Below are 12,593 nucleotides of genomic sequence, written 5' to 3'. Positions count from 1 at the left end.
TCAGCTACTGATTGGGATAAAGTTCAATTCTTGGATGGAGTTTCTCTTTAATAGGATCCTGAGGCTTCCCCCTCTTTAGGTAACTATCTAAATTTGAACCTGAGTTGTGAGGTGAACAAAGCTTTTTTTTTTCTTACCTGGGGCTACTTCCAGCCTGTGTCCCTCGCTGCAGCTCAGGTCTTCTCCAGCGTGCCGCCCCTCGCAATTCCTCTAAGCTTGATGGTAACATTATACTGTGTCCACGGCAGGCTTGCTCAAATGAGTAACTACGAGTGGTTACTTGTGATTCAAATGAGAATTAATTGCTGCAGGTGAGCGGCGGGGATATAAGGTGTTAATTACCTATAATTCCGCCTTCCGCCCGCGTTCCAAACAGGCTGCATGCGTCCTATTGGATGCATTGCAAGCCTCACTACGGGCACTTCCTCCTTTCAGCTTGAAGGAGGAAATGCCTGTAGTGAGGCTTGCAACGCGACCAATAGGACGCATGCAGCCTGCTTGAAGCGCAGGGCGGAATTATAGGTAATTAACACTTTATATCCCCGCCGCACACCTGCAGCAATTAATCCTTATTTAAATCACGAGTAACCACGAGAGCAAGCCTGGTCTACAGTAGAGTTGAGATTAGGTTGTGAGCTCTAAGGACAGGCAGTGACATGACTATGTACTCTGTAAAGTGCTGCAAGAGATGTCAGTGCTATATAAATATATAATAATAATATGGGAGGAAATTAGACTTTGACTATGGTAGGATAAGATTGTGAGGACAGTGACATGACTATGTACACTCTAGATTTGCTGCAGAAGATGTAAGTGCTATATAAATACATCATATTAATATGGTAGGACATTTGAAGTATGACTATGGTAGGCTTAGATTGTGAGCTCCTGTGAGGACAGTTAGTGACATGACTATGTACTCTGTAAAGTGCTGCAGAAGATGTCAGTGCTACATAAATACATAATAATACAATGGTAGGACATTAGACTATGACTATGAAAGGGATTAGATTGTGAACTTCTCTGAGGGCAGTCAGTGACATGGCTATGTACTCTGTAAAGTGCTGCAGAAGATGTCAGTGCTACATAAATACATAATAATACAATGGTAGGACATTAGACTATGACTATGAAAGGGATTAGATTGTGAACTCCTCTGAGGGCAGTCAGTGACATGACTATGTACTCTGTAAAGTGCTGCAGAAGATGTCAGTGCTACATAAATACATAATAATACAATGGTAGGACATTAGACTATGAAAGGGATTAGAGTGTGAGCTCCTCTGAGGACAGTCAGTGACATGACTATGTACTCTGTAAAGTGCTGCGGAAGATGTCAGTGCTATATAAATACATAATAATAATATGGTTGGACATTAGACTGACTATTGGAGGTTGTGAGCTTCTCTGAGGACAGTCCGTGACATGACTATGTACTCTGTAAAGTGCTGCAGAAGATGTCGGTGCTATATAAATACGCAAAAATAATGGCTGGCTGTACGATACATAGGACCTTTTAATTTCTCTTCACAGGCTGGGAGTCCCATCTATGGGATACCCTGGATAGGTCTCTATATTTTAATGTTATTCCTATTATCAACCATAATCTGTAGTAATCATGGCCTCTTCTTCCAGTTCTTGTTCAATTTTGGCAGTCATCTTGAGCAATTTTGAAAAAAAGGGCGTAACAGACCACACCCACTTTTACGCCACACCCCTAGGCGGTATATTTTTACCCAAAAGGTGGAAACCCTACATCCAGCGGCCGCTGGAGAGTTACAGATGACTTGCCGGTAAAAAAAAATAATTCTGACGCCGGCTTTGTAGTGGAATTTCCGGCAAGATACCGGCAGGGTAGCAACCCTACGCTGGATGGATACGTAGAGAGCACACTTCACTTGTGCAGACTGGCCAAAGTAACAGGACCAGATACCGGACCTGCAGACAGCAGAGGACGGCGGTGTGGGAGCGATCCGTGCGTATGAGGCTGGAGGAAGCCCAGGTATATATAAATCTTTTATTATTTTTGGTCTCAGGTTTCCTTTAAGGACTCACCTGCAATTGTCTGGACTGGGACGTCCACTTATGTTCCCATTGTAGTCTTCTGACAAATAACCTATCTGTGTCTGTTTATTGGATATGGGACTGGGAGAAAACTGTAGTACCTGGAAAAATCCATGCAGACATGAGGAGAACATACAAACAATTCCAAAAATTACATTTTGCATGCGAGACATATCAATAGCCAGCCTGCAGCTTGATGAGGATGACATGAATTCCACCGGAACATGTGACACTAACCAGCAGAAACTTGCACCAATGCAGCAGCACCTGAGATTGTGGTGGTTGCAGAGCTGGATTTGCACTTTTTACTGCCCTAGGCCAACTACCACCAGCTGCCCCCTGACCAACAGCATCCACTCCAATACCATGGCCTGTCTCTGCCCCTTCCCTGCTCTTTAAAGTGAAATGGAACCCATTTTGTAGAACCATTTCATCTATTTTTAGGAGTGAGTCATTGTTTAACATGGATATATACTGTGTATATATATATATATATATATATATATATATATATATATATATATGTGTGTGTAAGTATTTATATAGCGCCGACATATTACGCAGCGTTGCACAGAGTATATTGTTTTGTCACTAACTGTCCCTCAGCGGGGCTCACAATCCAGTCCCTGCCATAGTCATATTTCTATAGGCTTGATTCACAAAGCGGTGCTAACAGTTAGCACCCTGGTGAAAAGCCCCTTATCACGCCTAAACTCAGTTTAGGCGTGATAAGTTTAGGCGTGATAAGTTTAGATGTGATAAGTTTAGGCGTGATAAGTTTAGGCGTGATAACTATAGAACCAACTGGGTTAGCACCGCAGTGCACAGCTGATCAAAAGTTTTGCGCCAGCAAAGTCTGGTGCACTTCGCATAGAGTTTAATGGCGCTGCTTTGCGCGTGGGACTTTGCGCGCGATCTAAACTTATCTAAACTTATCATGCCTAAACTTAACATGCCTAAACTTATCACACCTAAACTGGCTTTTCACCAGCGTGGTGCAATGGTTATCACGCCTAAAGTATTTTACTGGGTTAGCACCACTTTGTGAATCGAGCCCAATGGGTGTATCATGTAGTGCATGTATCATAGTCTAGGGTAAATTTAGGGGGAAGCCAATTGACTTATCTGTATTACAGCAGAGTGCTGAACAAAGTCCCGCCCCTCCTTCCTGTGACACATCAGTCACATAAATGCACCGGACCTGGCGGTTTTCCATTGGCCTAAACAATCACACTGAGGAATTAGTAGTTCAGCAGCCTTAACTCCCACTACACACACACACACAAAGTCATGAAGCCCTGGTGTAGTACCACTGCATGGCCTATGTCCACCCCAGCTCTTCTTATTACAGACTGGGAGGGTGGAGGGGGGCTGGTAAGATCAGATTTTCCTACCTCAGGCTTCTTCCAGTTCTCAGCAGCCTATCAGATCTATCCTTTGCTTTAGTTCTGATTCTCTCCATGGTGCCGCTGTCCTGTCCAAAAGATCTGGCTACTGCGCATCTCTACGCTCCTAAGGTCAGGAGCTGTCTGCACATGCCCAGTTTAAGTCTTTGTGAACTGCAAATGCTTCTGGCCATGGGAGTGCGATTGAGGAAGCACCCAGATGGACCCATGCATGCGCCATAGTGACTGACACTGGGAGACTATCAGATCTTTTGGAGGGGCCGGTGGCACTTTGGAGGGGATTGGAATTACAGCATGGAAGGGAGCTGATAGACTGAGGGGCTGGGAGAAGCCTCAGGCAAGTAAATTTGAACACAACAAGACCCCCCCCCCCCCCCGTTACCTAACCCTCCGCCTACCCACAGTCCCCTTCAGACTCCCCCCCACACACCCATGAAACATGCCTGAAACCTAAATGGAAAGGAGTGTGGAATGCAATGCAACGTTTTAGCCTGGGTAGATAATCACACCATACCTCCCAACTTTTAGAGATGAGAAAGAGGGACACTTAAGACATGCCCCTGCCACACCCCTGATCAGGCCCCGGTCACACCCCTAGTCACCTATACCATAAAGATTTCATAAGTTTGCTAATTCAATCCACTCTGGTCCTTTCTATCCTGGTTCATTTTCCTTCATATTAACAATTTAAAATTAGTAATATATCAATTTAAAGGATGGGAATACGGTTTACAGTCAAACACATTTTTTAGTAGCTAAATACATATATTTACATAGCAAGGGGGACAAAGTTCTGAAAGAGGGACAAATGAGGAGGAAAGGAGGGACAGAAAGACAGGGCTCCCAAAGAGGGACTGTCCCTCCAAAAGAGGGACAGTTGGGAGCTATGATCACACAACTGTAACAAGCATGCAGCCAATAAAGAGAGATGGGAGTAACAACACCTGGTCTGCATGCTTGTTATACATCACCTTAACAATATCTGAGGCAGAGATCAGCCAGCACAACAGCCAATAGCACAGAACTTGCTAAGTCCGACCTTTGCCTGAGTCCCCGGCAATTACCTCACATCCCCCACAGCATTCCAAACACAGGCAGGCAAGCTGCAAATACAAAACACTATACAAATACTTACCCACTTGCACACAGAAGCAGCCAAGGTGTACTGAAGTTCCCTTTTGTAATGATCTGCTCAGCTGCCTGTGCAGGCAGGCAGCTTTTTGACCATTGTTTAGGTTTTCATGCTGCAGGACTCTGGAAAGGAGACCTTCTGTCAGTTTTGCAGCTTGTGCTTGCTGAGGAATTTGCATACGTTGTCATGCAAATTGCCTGGCCACATTCATTGGAGGCGTGTACTATAAGTACTATGTGTGTCCCACAATGCTTGGCTGGTCATAAGGATTCCTTCCTGTGAAACACTCCTGGAGGAGTGTCAGCCTTACTCTTTTGTTTTGAAGATCAGCTTAGAGTAATTCCTGGAAACTGTGCTAGGCAGGTTTCCCTAGTGCAGTTAGGATTGTTTATCTGTTTTGTTTGCCTGTTGCGATTGTCCTGTCCCAGCGGTGGCCGACAGGAAATCATTCTGATCTCTGTTCTTGGAGTATAGCTGGAGCAGTGGTTGCTACCAGCTATCTCATCTGTTCTGTCTATCTGGATCGCACTAGCCTCTTTTCGCTAGTGCTGTGGATCCTTCTGTTCTGCCTCTCTGGATCGCACTAGTCTCTTTGCGCTAGTGCTGTGGATCCTTCTGTTCTGTCTACCTGGATCGCACTCGCCTTTTGCTAGTGCTGTGGATCCTTCTGTTCTGCCTCTCTGGATCGCACTAGTCTCTTTTCGCTAGTGCTGTGGATCCTGTCTCTCGCTTGTTCCTGTTTTCGTGTGTCTGTCTTGTCTGCTACGAACGCTTGCTGGAGGCTCGGTGAGGTAACCGTTGAGCAAGCGCTCGCGTCCTCTGTTTTACGTTTGTCTGTCGTTGGTCAGTTAGGCGTGCTTGTCCCTGTTGTGCTTATCACGTGGGGACCACGCACGAACGCGTGCACTGTTGGGAATGAGTGCGGGGTATGCGTTCAGTTAGCGTTTGTTGTTTTCTTTATCTTCTCGTTGTATGATTTGCTGTGCCTTTGCTATCCTCGTATTCTGTTCTGATCTGCCTTGTGTCACTTCTGGCAATCGCCTTTCTTGCGATTGCGTTTCTGTTTCGTATCTGCTGTTGTGTGTGCGCAGTCGCGGGGTGACGACTAGGTTGGCGCACACACATACAACCTGTCCCTTTGCTCGTTCTCATTCGCAATCGCTTCTCTTGCGATTGCGTTCTGCGCTTCGTACAATTCCTGTCTGGCATTTGTGGAGGTACAGAGGATTGGTTCCTCTGCACTCCCCAGCGCCATCTGCCGACAGGAATTTCCCTCTACGGGTGCGTAGCACCTTTTGCTGGGTTCCTGCAATTATACGCTTGTGGAGGATTTCCGCCGTATCAGCGCACGCGTTGTGCGCTGATCACGGAGAAATTTCCACAATCGTTACACCTTTGTAAAGCGTCCCTTAGCAGCTGTGCACAGTGATAAGCCTGACGCTGAACATCTGCTCCGGTCTCCTCCGTGAAAGCTCCAGAATCAGAATCAGCTTTATTCGCCAAGTGCGACGAGAGTCGTATTCGGAATTATTTGTGGTTCACATGGCATATGCAGGTACAAAGACAGGCACATAGGTGCGCAGGCAGACAAAACAGACATCTACAATGTTCAAGCTACATAGACATTAACAGAGTTTGACAGATAAGAACAGAACGGCCCCCTGGGGCCTTCGTAAATTCATTTAGTTCAAAGAGTCCCAAAGCTGTATGACAGCTGAGAGGTTTCCTGGCCAAGGAAATTACTGTACTGCTCCACTAGTTTAGCAGCAGAACTGCTTGGGGAAGAAGGAGTTCCTGCGCCTGGTGGTTTTGGATGGGATAGTTCTATAGCGGCGACCCGATGGGAGGAGATCAAAGTAGCGACTGCCAGGGTGGGATGGGTCGTGAGAGATCCTGGTGGCCCTCTTCTTCATTCTGGCAGAGTGGAGATCAAGAGATGGCAGTGGTGATCCAATAATTCTCTCTGCCACAGTGATGACTCTCTGCAGCTTATACCTGTCACTAGCTGTCGTACTAGCATACCAGACAATGACTGAGGAACAGAGGATGGACTCAATGGTTGCAGTGTAGAAGCTGGTCAGCAGTTCCCGTGGCATGCCAAATTTTTTCAGTTGTCGCAGGAAGAACAGCCTCTGCTGAGATTTTTTCTGAATTGTGGTGGTGTTCCTTCCCCATTTCAGGTTGTTGGTAAGGGTTGTTCCAAGGAACCGCACCGATGGTACCCTAGTGACTTCAGTATTGCCTATGCGGACTGGTGGGAGGGGAGGGGGGTGCCTCCTGAAGTCAACAGTCAATTCAACAGTCTTTGCTGCGTTGAGTACTAGATTGTTTTCCTTGCACCAGTTGCAGATTCTTTCGACTTCGCTGCGGTACCCATGCTCTCCGTTGCTACCAATTAGGCCGATGATGGTGGTGTCATCTGCAAATTTGATGTCCTTCACAGAGCCAACGGTTGAGGTACAGTTATTGGTGTACAAGGAGAACAGGAGTGGGGGCAGTACACATCCTTGCGGCGCACCCGTGTTTGTAGTTCTCACGCTGGAGAAGCAGTTGCCGAGCTTGACCTGTTGCGTTCTCTCAAACAGGAAGTCTTTGACCCACGCACAGAGAGTGGGGTCAACTCCGAGCCGCACCAGGTTGGCAAGCAGGATGTCTGGGCAGATCGTATTGAATGCCGAGCTAAAATCCAGGAACAGGATTCTAGCGTAGTAATCAGGCCTGTCCAGGTGCTCTGTGATGTATGCCAGGCTGACGTTGATGGCATCCTCCACAGACCTGTTTGCCCTATATGCGAATTGGTGGATCAAGGAGGGTGTTGGTGTACCTCTTGAGGTGGGCAAGGACCAGTCTCTCCAGGATCTTCATAATGTTGGAAGTTAGGACCACAGGTCTGAAGTTGTTAAGATCCGTGCTGCCTGTTTTTTTGGGGACTGGTATAATAGTCGACCTCTTGAAACAGGAGGGGACTGTACCTTCTGATAGTGACCGCTTGAAAAGGGAGGTGAGCACAGGAGATAACTGGACTGCGCAGGTTCTTAGGCATACCGATGACACACCATCCGGGCCTGAGGCTTTCCTGGGGTTCAGCTTGCGGAGGTGCCGGAGAACTTCTGCTTCCTGGAAGCCAACTGGAGCCGAGGCACAGAGTTTCCCCTGCACCTTAGCCGTGGTTGCAGGGGCCTTGAGTTGCTTGGACTGGAGTTCGAATCTGCAGTAGAATTCGTTGAGCTCCTCGGCCAGCTGGAGGCTGGGGGTCACAGGCTGAGGGGGAGGTTTGAAGTTCGTGGCAGCCCTAAGGCCTTTCCATACTTCTCGTGTATTGTTGGACTGGAGGCAGAGTCCCACCCTTTCAGAGAATGCCCTCTTGGCAGCTCGCAGTTCACGTTTCAGGGCATTCCTTGCTTTTCTAAACTCCTCAGGGGAGCCAGACTTGTGTGCCGCCTCCTTGTTCTTCCGGAGCCGGTGCAGTTTGTCATTAAACCAAGGCTTGTTGTTGGGGAAGACCTTGAAGGTTTTGGATGGTATACACGCTTCTTCGCAGAAGCTGATGTAGGAGGTAACATTCTCTGCCCATTCATCCACAGTGGGCAAAAATTACAAAAAAAAAAAAAAACCCAAAAAAACCAACCTGGATTAAGACTGGAGGCAGCAGCAGCAGCAAGCATGGATGCTGCTCTGCACATTTGTGTGTGCTTTATCTCTGACTGCCTGCTTCCTTGACAAACTAAAACAGCTGTTGGTCCTGATCTGGTGAAGTTTTCCCAAATGAGGCCACGCTCTGTGCATGTGGATTGGTCACTGGCTTCCAAGACTCCTCTGCGTCTTCACAGTGCTCCTCAAATCAGCTGCCCTGCCTCGCCTCTGCTGGGATCCTTCCTCCAGCCACGGCGCTTACATATCCTGCCAGCGTGTCAGTCACATGCCTGCCTGCGGCTGCCACTGGTATGTGTAAACTGATGCAGGGCAACCGCTGCACTATGGAGGGAGTTAGGAGTGAGGGTCGGCCTAAATTATTAGTCGGGAGCTTTTATCCCGCTTGGTGTATACAAATGTTTCCTGCCCTCAGCTGCCCATAACAGGGTTGATTTTCTGGCACCGCAGGCCATGGCCTAGGTGGCCTTGCCAGAAATCCGGCCCTGGGTGGTTGTGTTGGCAGTCAGTGTCTGGGGTAACTGAAGCAGCATGAATTGGCATCTTTCTGGCATCAATCTGTGTGACATGAGGGGTGGCGGGCTGGTAGTTGTTGGTGACCCACTAATTGTTCATTTTTAAAAAGTGATTGATATTATCTGGCAACAGTTGTGATTAATCCACCACCATATACAAGGTCTCCAGGTGTCTCTCAGCAATTTCCTCCTGGATGTCAGCTAGGTTCCTGAAGCTTAACCTAGACAAAACTGAGCTCCTGATCTTTACACCCCATGCTGCTGCACCCCTCCCAGATTTCCACCTGACAATCGATAACACAACCATTCACCCGACCTCCCAGGCCCGCTGTCTGGGTGTCACCTTGGACTCTGAACTCTCCTTCTGCACTGGCGTGACAAAAAAAGACGTCTGTCTCCTCAGCACAGTCCATGACTCCTCAACTGTCACCGCCAGAACGAGAGTAAGACATTCAAAAGCTTAGGTCACGGTGGACTACCATTGCACGATGGGTGGTGTGGACAGAGCCGATGAGGCAATTACCCCGCAGTACAAAACAAACAGAAAAAGTTCTACAAAAAGATCTTTCGTCATCTCCTGGAGCAAAGCTTGTGGAATGCGTACATCCTCTACAAGCAGCACAGCGAAAGGCCAGTAACTCACGCAGACTTTATCTGGAAGATGTGTGAGTGCGTCTGCCAGAAATAACAGACTGCAGCAGGTGCCAGAGTGGGGCGCCATGCCTCCTACACTGTGAACCCGGAGCACCTCACTGGCCAGCAGGTTATTATGTACACCTAATAAACCTCCCACGTATGGTATATTTTAAAGCAGGGAGCGGCACAGAGTCCAACATCACAATCAGGGCAGTAGAATCGTGCAGGCAGCAAGCTGAGACAATGGAGTATATTTCACCCACTCCTAAAAAAAATACACCAACCAGGACATGTGTTGTTTGCTGCTCTAATGGTGGCCATACATGGTTCAATTTTTTCATTCAATCTTACCATTTCTATGTAGTATAAGGGTAAATTAAGTGAATATACAGAAAGGATAATTTAGGCAGTTCCCTTATATTACATAGACATGGTAAGATTGGATAAAAAAATTGTACCATGTATGGTCATCCTTATGGTGGCCATACATGGTACAATTTTTTCATCCAATCTTACCATTTCTATGTAATAGAAGGTAACTGCCTAAATGATCCTTTCAATATATTCACTTAATTTACCCTTATACTACATAGAAATGGTAAGATTGGATGAAAAAATTGTACCATGTATGGTCATCCTTAGACTGATGAGAAAGGGAAAAAATTCAGAAAGGAATCGCGCCCCGATTGTGATGTTGGACTCTGTGCCGTTCCCTGCTTTAACCATTTCAACCCGCGGGGATTTTTCCCCTTATGCATCAGAGCAATTTTCACCTCCCATTCATTTGCTAATAACTTTATCACTACTTATCACAATTTATTGATCTATATCTTGTTTTTTCAGCCACTAATTAGGCTTTCTTTGGGTGTTACATTTTGCTAAGAATTATTTTTTTATAAATGCATTTTAACAGGATTAATAAGAAAAAAATTAAAAAAATTCATTATTTCTCAGTTTTCGGCCATTATAGCTTTAAAATAATCCACGCTACCATATTTAAAACCTATGTATGTTATTTGCCCGTTTGTTTCGGTTATGACACCATTTAAATTTTGTCCCTATCACAATGTATGGCGCCAATATTTTATTTGGAAAGGTGTATTTTTCTGTTTTGCGTCCATCACTATTTACAAGCTTATAATTTTGAAAAAATTCGTAGTATACCCCCTTCACATGCATATTTAAAAAGTTCAGACCCTTAGGTAACTATTTATGTCTTTTTTTTATTTTATTTATTTAAAAATTTTATTTGGGTAATATTTTGGTGTGGGAAATAAACAGTTAATTTTTAATGTTATTATATGTGTAAATTGTAATGTAAAAAAATATGTAGATGTAGTTTTACTATTTGGCCACAAGATGGCCACCTTGAGTTTTTTATTTTCTCTTTGTGCTTCTCGCTAAGCGGAAGCACAAGGGGGATGCGGAATTTTTGACGTTCAGAAAGACTGAAGCCTCTTGTAAGAGCGCTTCGGTTTTTCTGCTGGGGACACAGATTGGTGATAGGGAACCATGTTCCCATTCACTGATCCCAGGGCTACCGGGGGACACCACGGTGGCGGGAAAGCGCCGAAGCACAGCACCGCAGCAGAGCAGCCGCCCGGACGTGAGCTTCATGTCCGGGCGCCAGAAATGGTTAAAATATACCATATGTGGGAGGTGTATTAGGTATACATGTACATACTGTATAATAATCTGCTGTCTTATTTGTACAGTTTCGCTATTTTTTCAGTTTATTGATAAATTCAATTATTTCAACAATTTTGTGTTCCAGTCTTTTCTTTATATGCAGAATGTCTACCAGGCTTTTATTCTGATATATTTTGGTGAGTTATGCCTTAAAGAGACTCCGTAACAAAAATTGCATCCTGTTTTTTATCATCCTACAAGTTCAAAAAGCTATTCTAATGTGTTCTGGCTAACTGCAGCACTTTATACTATCACTGTCTCTGTAATAAATCAATGTATCTTTCCCCTGTCAGACTTGTCAGCCTGTGTCTGGAAGGCTGCCAAGTTCTTCAGTGTTGTGGTTCTGCTATGAACTTCCCCTTCCAGGCCCCTCTATGCACACTGCCTGTGTGTTATTTAGGATTAGAGCAGCTTCTCTCTTATCTTTTACAAGCTGGATAAATCGTCCCCTGAGCTGGCTGGGCTTTCACATACTGAAGAATTACAGACAAGGGCAAAGATGTTTGCAGGAAGAAACAAGCACCCTGAAACTTCAGTGCATGAGAACAGGGGGAAAGAAACACACAATGATCTCTTGAGATTCAAAAGGAAGGCTGTATACAGCCTGCTTGTGTATGGATGTATTTTCTATGTGTGGACATACTGTACATCAACCTACTTCCTGTTTTGGTGGCCATTTTGTTTGTTTATAAACAAACTTTTTAAAACTGTTTTTAACCACTTTTAATGCGGCGAGGAGCGGCGAAATTGTGTCAGAGGGTAATAGGAGATGTCCCCTAACGCACTGGTATGTTTACTTTTGTGCGATTTTAACAATACAGATTCTCTTTAAGAATTGGAGGCCTAAAATTCTTGAAAAAAAATGTCCCGCTTTTAGACTCCAGAAAGAAATGCCCCGCCAGGGAGGTTAACCCTTGCGATGGAAACAAAAAAAGTGAACACAGGCAAGTTCTAAGTACTATATGTACCCATATTTATCTCATCATGTCACCTCAGATAACGAACATTAACAATTTAACAAACAAATGCACTGAGTAGACTGAAAGAGTCCTTAGGATTCTGTATATTAATGTTTCCATGTGCACTTTGCAAGAAAAAAAAAAAGAAACACTGTATAAACAATTATGGCTAAAGCCCCGTTTACACTTGCGTTGAAGTGGCAAATGGATGCGTGAAAATGGATCTTAACACCAGTCAAACGGATCCGTTTTCACTCGTTTCCATTCTGCTGCTTATGTTCCATTCCAAAGTGTATTTTTCTATTTAAAGCGGTTCGTTTCTTCACTAGTATGAAGAATGTTCTGTTTTCTCATTGTCCCCAATGCAGCGCTTCAGATTCCATTTAACAGTCCGAAAAAATTGGTGCTGCAGGAAACTTGTGGTCTGTTCAGCGGATCGTGCGGAACGGATCCATTTGGATGGACGAATGTGAACAGATTCATAGGTTAACGTTGGATCCATTTGCATCCGTTAGGATCCGTTCTGATCCAGGAACAGAAT

At 45.3% G+C, this 12,593-nt stretch overlaps 2 protein-coding genes across 3 annotated transcripts in view; one reads left to right on the top strand and one right to left on the bottom strand.

Annotated features, from left to right (window-relative positions):
• The window catches only part of LOC137535392 (zinc finger protein 665-like), a 976,927-nt gene that overhangs the window by 818,739 nt on the left and 145,595 nt on the right, over positions 1 to 12,593 (top strand). The window lies entirely within an intron of this gene.
• The window catches only part of LOC137535857 (uncharacterized), a 532,348-nt gene that overhangs the window by 506,501 nt on the left and 13,254 nt on the right, over positions 1 to 12,593 (bottom strand). The window lies entirely within an intron of this gene.

Source organism: Hyperolius riggenbachi, chromosome 10 (genome assembly GCF_040937935.1).
Source record: "Hyperolius riggenbachi isolate aHypRig1 chromosome 10, aHypRig1.pri, whole genome shotgun sequence".
Classification (NCBI taxonomy): domain Eukaryota; kingdom Metazoa; phylum Chordata; class Amphibia; order Anura; family Hyperoliidae; genus Hyperolius; species Hyperolius riggenbachi.
Note: the sequence above shows the minus strand (reverse complement) of the source record. Positions and strands in the feature narration are given on the sequence as shown.